Source organism: Mesitornis unicolor, unplaced genomic scaffold, assembly GCF_000695765.1.
Source record: "Mesitornis unicolor isolate BGI_N332 unplaced genomic scaffold, ASM69576v1 scaffold5811, whole genome shotgun sequence".
Taxonomy (NCBI): domain Eukaryota; kingdom Metazoa; phylum Chordata; class Aves; order Mesitornithiformes; family Mesitornithidae; genus Mesitornis; species Mesitornis unicolor.
Window position 1 is genome coordinate 1 of NW_010165741.1, and position 9,889 is coordinate 9,889.

At 38.6% G+C, this 9,889-nt stretch overlaps 1 pseudogene; it reads right to left on the bottom strand.

Moving 5' to 3' along the window:
* Window positions 1-162: 162 nt before the first annotated feature.
* LOC104548657 lies at window positions 163-9,443 on the bottom strand (annotated as a pseudogene).
* Between the last annotated feature and the right edge of the window lie 446 nt (window positions 9,444-9,889).

Sequence of the window (9,889 nt, forward strand, 5' to 3'; positions counted from 1 at the left end):
ATTCTTTAATTTTTTTAATAAAATTTAAAAAAAATAATAAAAATACACACCCCACCTCGCCATTTATACTGAAGATACCGTCTAAATGACAAGCACGGAGAAAGAACTTAAAGAGCATCTCCATCCTTACTCACAGGCATACAGAAAGTTTAAATTTCTTACCTGGGCTGTTTTTGCAGTTTGGTCTCCATGATTTAAAGCCATTCTCGCTTCGCTGTCAGAATCAGATTCTGTTTGCCTCGGAGAAGCATGTGGTTTCTTTGCAAGGTCTGTATCCTTATTATACGAGTATCCAAGCTTAGAAGTAGGAGATAAACTTGGCTTTGTGACAGGTGAAGCAGGATCTGCTCTTGTGCTCTCTGTGGATCCTATACGTCCCAGCTTTTCTTGCTCTAAGAAACCAGTGGTAATGTCTGAGCTCTGGTGTCTCTTCTTGTTATCTTCAAAAGCAACTGTGGGAAACATGTCCTCTTTTTGATCACTGACATGTGCCAAGTCACTCAAGTCTAATGTGTCAGTTATCAGCAACTTCTTCCTGCCCAACGTAGGCTGTGCTTGTGTTGTATCTGTACTGCAACACTTCACAATGTCTTCAGATGTGGAAGTCCTTCCAGAGCTCTGCTGGGATTTTTGTGGATCCGTGTCACTTCGAGTCCTGCGAGAAGAAGGGGAAGCTGTGCTTGGGCTTAAATGGTCATCAGGAGTCTGATGCTCACTCTCAGATTCGCCAACACCACTGTCATTTACAAATACGGAGTCATCCTGAGAAGCAAAGTCTGCCAAAGCGCTGTCTGGCGGACGCAGCTCGGGCTCCCGGTTCAGGTCGTTCAGCTCTGCGTAGAATTTTTCCTGGTCAACAGAGCTGTTTGTGTCTGTTTCATAGTTACCCACTTTATATGTGCTTTTACTACTGTTCTCCTCTATTTGAACCACGTTTAATTCTTGGCCACAGAAATGAGCCCTTATTTGATAGAGATAGGTCATAACAGTCAGTTTGTCAGGTATCGCTAATAAAACCATGTCAGAAGGTTCCAGCAATCGAGATATTCCTAAACTGGCAAACCCATCGTATGCCTTTAAAAACAGACAAAATAAGGATTACAATGCGGCAGTTTCTCACATACAACACTTCAAGAATGCAGGTGAAAGTTTCAATCAAAATAAGCAAGCATAAGACATAGCCAATATTACAGGTAAAGTATGGGTTCAACTCTATTACCTATTATTGTTTTGGCTTCGTTACAGTAGTTACCGGTTTTTGTTGCACAATCCAATCTAAACTCACCGATTTTTCCCGATGGATTCTAGGTATCTCCCAGGGTATCTTCAAAGTAATGCAAATCAAGAGAATATGACCAATAAAGACACTCAAGTTGCATAGTTTTACATATTTTTACACATAGTACCATACTGTAATAAAATATTTGGTTACTCAAAATGATGCCACTTGCATGAATAAAAAGATGTTCATGAAACTGCAACTTAAAAGCCCTTCTGTTTGCACTAAGAAACTCTACTAATATCTTAAATGGTTCTCACCCACGTAGCAGGAAACAAGCAAATAAAAAAAAGTGTGAGAGTTGGTCCAGAAAAAAGCAACTAAGGAAGGCTTTTTAAGATAAGGAACAAAGATATAAGAAACACAACACTAATCCATCTTGAGCTTTATCACTGGTGATCAACCTTCTCCCTTCTACTGGTTGTGTAATTGCAGTGATTTGTGCTGATGAAAAACTATGTCCAGACAGCCAAAAAGAACACCATCACAGATTACTTGATACAAGACATAAATCACATTAATCCAGCAAACAAATGCATTTTAAAAATATTTGTTGATGCTAAATTTATATGAAAGAGAGAGTGAATTTCATTCCCACTTAACTTCTATTTCTAGAAGCTGAACAGTTTGTGAGCCTCCCACTTTGTGAGGTGACATTGTCTTCTTTTTGCTAGCCCTTTAAATGAGTGGGGTTGGTGCATCAGGTTTTTCTAGTTTTGAAGAATTAAAGGCGTTTCTCAATTTACAATTAATTATTACTATCCTGGATTAACCCTAGAAGACAATATTGTGTTTCAAGGAAGCCTTTAAAAAGGCCTCCTGTTAGTGTAGATGCACTCAGTTAAAGCACTCGAACTTCTCCTCCAGTAATTCTGCAGCTCCTTTTCACCCTCTTCTGAAGGGGTCTAAAATGTTCACAGTTGTTCCTACACCATTTTGAGCAAAAACAGATGCTAAATTTAAGACATGGACAACAACCTGTCCTTTCATAAGGATGCAATAGCACACATTGCTGGCTTCAACTCTACCCTAGTTTTACACTATTTCCTTTATTTATTTAGTTTTAGAAGGGTAGAAGAAAGAAAGAAAAGAGAAATCAATTATGTATTTATTTTACTCCTCTTGATTTTTATACTGCTAAATGTTCAATGGTGAATTAGAACATGGATCTGGCCTGGCTGGCTCCTGGCAGACCTGGCTATTTTACTTCCCAGAGAAAAAGAAGGCTCTCTTATTCCCATTACAATGTGCTGGAGTTATTCCTTACTTAAGGATGAAATGGTTTTCATTTCAGTCACTTTTCTGACTCTGCTTCTGAGAGCTGGAATTTATCTTCCTGAAATTTTGTATGCTGCTTTCTCATGCTCAGGTATAACATGCCAAAGCATTTTTGGTGAAGTAATTTTTATATCTCTCTAACAAATGATTCTGAGAGTTTATCTAGACATAGAAATTATCTGAATAATCTATTTTTAAGCCCTTCTGGCTCTTCCTGTGCAAAATGACTCAGCATAAAATCATTGCTGGTCTTTGCGGGGTATCATTTCTTGGGAATGTTTATGATGAGAAATTGTTATGCCATTTATAAAAGCAGAAGTGTGCTTAGCATAGTAGTAGCTGTGGAAAACATAAATGTTGTATTTGCTGATGCAAAGCTCCAGACAGAGCAGAATAGCAGCAAAATGATAGGTGGGAGGGAATGGAAAAAACTTGGATGGTAAAAGACAGACAGCTGTCATTGATCTGGTGTTGGGACACAGAGCTGGAGAAGCAGGATCAGGTTGGATATGGAGGAGACGGAGACAACAGAAGTGGAACTGAATAGATGAGGAGCACAGAGAAAGGAGAGTTAAAGGAGAGCAGTGCAGAGATTTGGGTGGGCAGCCTAAGCCATGGCAGGTCCTGGGAATGATGAATACTATGCCAGCAGAAAGCAGGCTGGGTATGAAAGTGTAGGAAGCCAGCTGTGTTGTTCTGTGGACCAAAGGTAACACCAGCATTTGTTGTTTGATTAAGTGGGTCAGTGCTGATTCAGAGGCATAAATAACCTGTTACCCCACACTGAAGGTAGTAGGAGTTACCATGTGAAGAATGAAAGGACCTAAGGATGGGCTTAGCAGTCCACGGCAGCCAAAGCCCATAGACATGACTTGACCTGAACTCTTTTATACTCTTGATTTCTTATTTATATGCTAATAAAACTAAATCCTAGGAATATCTCCCAGGGTCTGTAAGATGAAGGTGGGGACAGTGTTGTTTCAAAGCTGTTAGGAAAGGCACTTGTTTAGAATGGATAACACTACAGCAGAAGTATTGAATTTAGAATGACAGATTTTTGATACAGCTGCAATCACTTTTTACTGTCTGCTTGGTTCTTCTGGCAATGCTTGAGACTGAACCTTTCACCCCTTCCACCGATGCCAGATACTTATTTCCCACCCTCTCTCTTTCTCATTCTGGACAATATACATACTTGCTTCTCTGCTTTTAAAGTACAATAGATATCTAGACTGGCACACAAATGTTTTACTATAAATCTATATAAATAGCAATCATATTTCTGTATGTGTCCATACAGCAATGTGTGATGGGTTCTACTTCACTGTTAGAAAAGCTGGGAGCTTCTTGATATTCCAGTATCTTTATAATTGCCTAGTGTTTCTAGTTTGTAACTAGTTTGTAACATGGGTATTGAGTAAATTTTCCAAGTCAAATTACTTTTTGTAAAACAGAGGTATAACTAAACCTGGATTTTGCAAATGTTTATATGCATGTTTAACTATGCTCCTGCATGATCCTGCCAAGGTCAACAAGCAACTCCTACACACACAATTAAATAGGTGCTCATGATTTTGTGGAATCAAACAGTATGCCTGTTACAAACATATGACTGCCAGCTTAAATGTAAGGATTTTTTTTTCATTTTGACTCAATTCTGTCCCTGTAATTCTGAATTCCTCTGTTTAAGTGTATATTTTAAAAGGATTCATTCCTTATGAAATTGAGTATTTTGTCAAGACAATCACTCCAGTTCAAATGCATTGAGGAATTTAGCAGAAATGGTGAAAAACTGAAAAAAGAAAAAAAAAGCATCACAAAAATTGAAAGTGCCAATTGAACATCCGGAAGATATATTACTATTTCCACACAATAATCCCTCAAATGAAATAAGCTGCTCTAAACAATAAAGTAATTAAAACCAGAAGTTCATTAGTAGAAACATACTGCTGTACCCTTCCACGTCTCGTCCTTTCATCCCCTCCAAGCTCCAGCCAAGTGTAGTTTAGTAGCTTACATTTTTTAAGTACAGGACATGTTATTAACAATATGAAAAATGTCTCTTTTTGATAAGGCACCATACTGCCAGTATGCTGTAATTTTAACATATTTTTCATTATTATTTACTAATAATCAAATGCACATAGTAAATAAAATTAGTAAACATTATTGGGAAGGCTATATGGATAGTTATATATATATGTGATTTAAGTAGAACCACAACTCTTTGGATTAGCTGGGAAAGTATTCTGGTAGTGTTTTTAATTTTATCAAAGATCATTCTGGTTTCTTCTTTTGTACCTGACAGAAATTTGAATTTGCAATGAGCACCATGCACAAAAATTATATCTGAATTCTGATGGATGCTACTGTAATCTAGAGGATTTTGGGGTTTTGGGGGGTATATTTTAGAGATATCATTATCATCATCATCATGGCTAGGCTTCGCGAATGAAGATAAGGGAAGGACACTACCCACGCTTGCTGCAAACGCACTGATGGCTAAAAAGGCCGATGTGGGATAGGCAAGTCCAGCTGCAAAAGGCACAGCAGAAAGTCTCCTTAGGTGGTATAGGCAAGGCGCGGTTTTTTCTGCCTTGTCTTTTCTCCTCAAGACTGATTCTACGTGCGTTCTCAAAGGAGGCAGCAGCATCATGAATGGTGCGTCTCCATGTCTCCGGATTAGAGGCCAGAGTGGACCGCTGATGGTAGTCAATGTGGCCAAAACTGAGGTGTTGTTTCAGGGAGTCCTTGTTTCTCCTCTTTGGGGCTCCTCTCTTGCAGCAGCTGGCGGCGAGTTCATCATCTTAGGAAGGCGGTGATCCTTCATTCTGGAGACGTGCCCTGCCCAGCGCAGCTGCGTCCTCAGCAGCATGGCCTCAATGCTGGTGACCCCTGCCTGTTCAAGGACAGTGACGTTAGTCACATAGTCAGTCCAGTGGATGTTTAGGATTGTATGGAGGCAGCGCTGATGGAAGCGTTTGAGGAGTCGCAGGTGGTGGCGGTAGATGACTCATGATTCAGACCCATATAAAATAGTATACAGTGCAATGGCTCTGTAGACACTAACCTTTGTACTTTTCTTGAGGTGTTTATTGCACCAGACTCTTTGATGGAGTTTTCTGAAAGCTCTATATGCCTTTGCTAACCTGTTGTCTATCTCTCTGTCAATCTTACCATCTGAGGAAATGATACTTCCTAGATAGCTGAACTGCTGGACTGACTTAAGCTCTGATTTTCCTATGGTGAAGTGGGGATGATGGAAGACTTCCTGAGGTGCAGGTTGGTAAAGAACTTCTGTCTTCTTCAAGCTGACTTCCAGCCCAAGAAGCTCAGCAGCCTCTGCAAAGCAGGATGTTAAGCGCTGCAGAGCTGCTTCTGTATGAGCAACGAGGGTGGCATCGTCAGCAAAAAGCAGCTCGTGGACAAGGTGATTTAGGGTCTTAGTGTGGGCCTTCAGTCGCCTCAGGTTGAACAGGCTCCCATCAGTACAACATCGGATGTAAATGCCGTTATCTTCATCGAGGTCTGCCGTGGCCCTTTGGAGCATCATGCTGAAGAAGACTGTGAACAGAGTTGGTGTGAGAACACAACCTTGTTTCACACCATTGGTTATTGGGAAGGGCTCAGAGGGTGCATCACCATATCTGACTTGGCCGCACTGATCCTCATGTAACAGGATAATCATTTTGATATAATTATATTGTTGTAATACAAGCATACACACACACACACATATGTATATTTGGGACACTAAACCTATTTACCTATGTCCTGATGAAGGCTTTTTGCTTTGGATTTTTTTTTTAGAGAGAAGCTGCTTTTTTGTTGGTGGTGGTTTTTTTCTTTTCTTTTTAAATTTACTGACAAGCTGATTGACAGACATCAATTGGGATCCATCAGCACAAGCACCACAGGCAGTATTCCAACCATTTCCCAACTATGTAACACACTGACATATTGGCCAAGATCGGATGTCATAGGTAAATAACCCTTTTTTATTCAGCATCAGGGGCAGTCCCGATTCCGCAAATGACTAGTGTGTGTTATAAAGAAGCTCCAATGATGTGCTTTTTGTAACAGTGCATTTCAACCTGTAATTATACACAGTAATTGCACTGAAATAGCTGTCTCTTAAGATTTCTTCTTTTTTCAAAATTTATTATTAAAATACAAACGAGGCCACACACTTCTAAAAGATATACTCTTACAGGCTAATCTTTAATCTATGGCCACAGTCACCTCTTACCTCCTTTCCCGGGGGCGGGGGGTGGAGGACAGATGCTTCAGACAAAGAAAATTGTCCTATTCATCCATAGATGTTATTTTAATTGGTTAGGAGGAATCATTGTCAAATGTGTTACATATCTGCATGGAATTTATAGGCAGCCATTGTTGCCAGTGCTGCATTCACTCCAACCAAGGGCATGCGGGGTTATCAGGCAGAACTGTGTGAGACCAGGAAACAAATCTGCAGGAAGCAACTGAGATACTCAATGTAGCTGTCAGGCGAGGGCTTGCAAAGTGATGAAAGAAAAAAACTGCACAATAACAACAATCATTACTTCTTCAGTCCTGGGAACTATATCCTGCTAGAGAGACGGGCTAAAAAGTTCACTGTTTGCCATCACAGTTTCATAAAGAAAAGATGACTGATTGTACTGCTAACATTTTTAATTAATAATCTATTCTTTCCTTTTTACAATCCATCTTAATTAGCCTGGACACTCAACAAAATTTGAAGTACAAAAACATACGGTCACAGAAAACACTGTGATGTTACAGATAAACCACTTAGGTGATCATAAGACCCTGTATTATTCTGAAAAAACATATAATTGGCCAAATCACTCATTAGACAACAGCAGCTTGAAGATATTTCATAATTTATAATACATAAGTACTATTATGAAGACTGTTTTAAAGACTATTCTAACTCTCTGGCTAACACATAAGTGTGCAGTTGCATTAAAATATAATTGCTCCAAACACATGAATTCTAATAAAGCACTTTCAGAAATTCCACATCTCTACAATTTAATATTCTTTTGATATATTTCCTATATAATATTAAACCTAATAAATTTATTCAAAGTATATTTGTATACCTTCGTCCCAATGGAATTCAGTGCTTTTAAAGCAGTATAGAAATAAAATCACAGCATTGAGAAGGCAGCCACTTAAAAAAAAAAATCAGATGATCTTCAGGACCAATTTTATTATCAGTGACTCACATGAAAATTATCATTTCTAAACATATCCCTAGGGCTCAACTGAAGTTTGTAACATGTCTAAAGCAGTAAGCAGAAATAAAAAGTCTTCCAGTGATTCCCAAACTGAGTTCCTGTATGTTCCAGAGAAACTTTTTACATCTTTGCATCACAAAGGTACAAAGAGTGGTTTAAAACAGCTGTCCAGCAAAACGCTATAAGCTATTTTGCTAATTTTTTTATTTATTTCAAAAGCGTCTTCTCAACAGTTTTTACCCTAAACTTTGTGATGCAGAAAAATTCAGTTTCTACACACACCACTTCACTCAGCAGATGAAGAATAAAAGTAGGTGCAAAATTTCTTCTTTAAAAATATGAAAATCACCATCAAAGCAACATCAACTGTGACTGATGCACAGAGCCCCATTAAAGCAACCAAAAGAGAAGTCTTGCTTATGACAATCCACGAGCAGTGACGTTTTTAAATTTTTAATTACGTTTTTTAATCAGAGGAGTGATCACAGAAGGCTGGCCAGTTCTTTCCTCTGCTTTCACATTTAACTGTAGGCCATACAAATATTAAACTCTAATGCCAGCCTTGCACTTGTTGTGAATGTTAAAGCCCATGACAAACTAGAGTCAATAATGCATCCAATTTGAACTGCAGGAGGTTGAATACCTTCTGTGAGCCACAGTTATGACCTTACAAAACAACCGCACTTTCCCAAAATTAATAAAAACCTGCAGTGAAGCCAAAATTGAAGCTATGTCTTTTTTTTTCCTGGCAGTTCTTACCTTTTTGTTGTTCTCTTTAATATCTTGAGGATTCAGGGACTTGTAGTCACTGAGGGGGAAAATGGCACAGTGGGTATGTACAGTATTTGATAAAAGCAGCAGTTTTAAAACAAACTGAATCTAAAAATTTGACATACAATAATATCATACAGTAACTAGCAATTTCACAGCAATTCAATCAACAAAACTAATAGTGTGGAAAATTAAAGGAATAAATAAATAAATAAATAAACAAACACCGATTACATGTTTCATTGCCTGAAGCTTTCCATCTAAAAAAGAAGTTAAGGCAGGGACTAGAGGCCGGCCTTGACAACCAAATTTACCAGGAGGTAATCCATCCTTGTCAGTGTACAAAGAGCTACAGGCTTATTCCTCTCATCTCATTTCAACACCGGCACAATTTTCATAATCATCTCAAAGTCAGTTCTTTGTATAAGATTAAGGAGAAGAAAACCAAAACACAGAAAGGGGAGAAACAATAGTTTATGTAACAAGGGAGAGCAAAGAGGTCATAAAGTTTGAGCATTCATAAAGCCATCTTCTTAGTAAGGATGGTTCCTTGCTTGAAAGAAAGGGATGAAAACAGTTCAACACCTGAAGCAAACAGGGATTTGCTTTTTAAGTAAACTTAAATGTTACATATTTCTAGGACAGTTAGTTTATGTATACAGAGAGTATGCAACTTACATTAGGTCTGGTCTAAAGTGATGTAATATTGCACAAAAGGATAAACCGTTTCTCCACGATGTAGTAAAATTGGTGATTTTCACTCCCCTATAGTTTTTTGTAACTTCTTTGCACCACACAAGCAGTGACTGACTAGCGTTTGGCTTTCTCCCCAAAACAGGACTTGGTATTGGGCTTGGCTGGGGAAAAAAAAAAAGAAAAGAAAAGAAAAAAGAGAAGATAAAAGAATTTAATGGAAGATGAGAATTAACATTAATTGACCTAACTAGATGATCCGTATCCTTTGATGTGAGTTTAGGTCCTTCACAGCTGTCAGTTTACAATGACTGTAACTTGCAAAAGACACAAATCGCAAGTTATTATCTCCAGTCGTCGCCCTTGGCACTTGTCTCCAAAGGATGTAGATGTACAGGATTCCAGATCTACATAGGAAAACAGGCCAAGAATTGTACCAGTGGAAACACTGTGCTTAAACACTTAAGGCATAGTTCTGCACAGCCCATGACACACACCCTTGAAAAGATTTCCCAAAATGCAGACATGGAAAAGCATCCCCATGAGCACTTTCACTTTTAATGAAGATAACACTGCAACTGGATCACAAGCCAGGCATAGCAGGGGCACAGTTTACCACAAG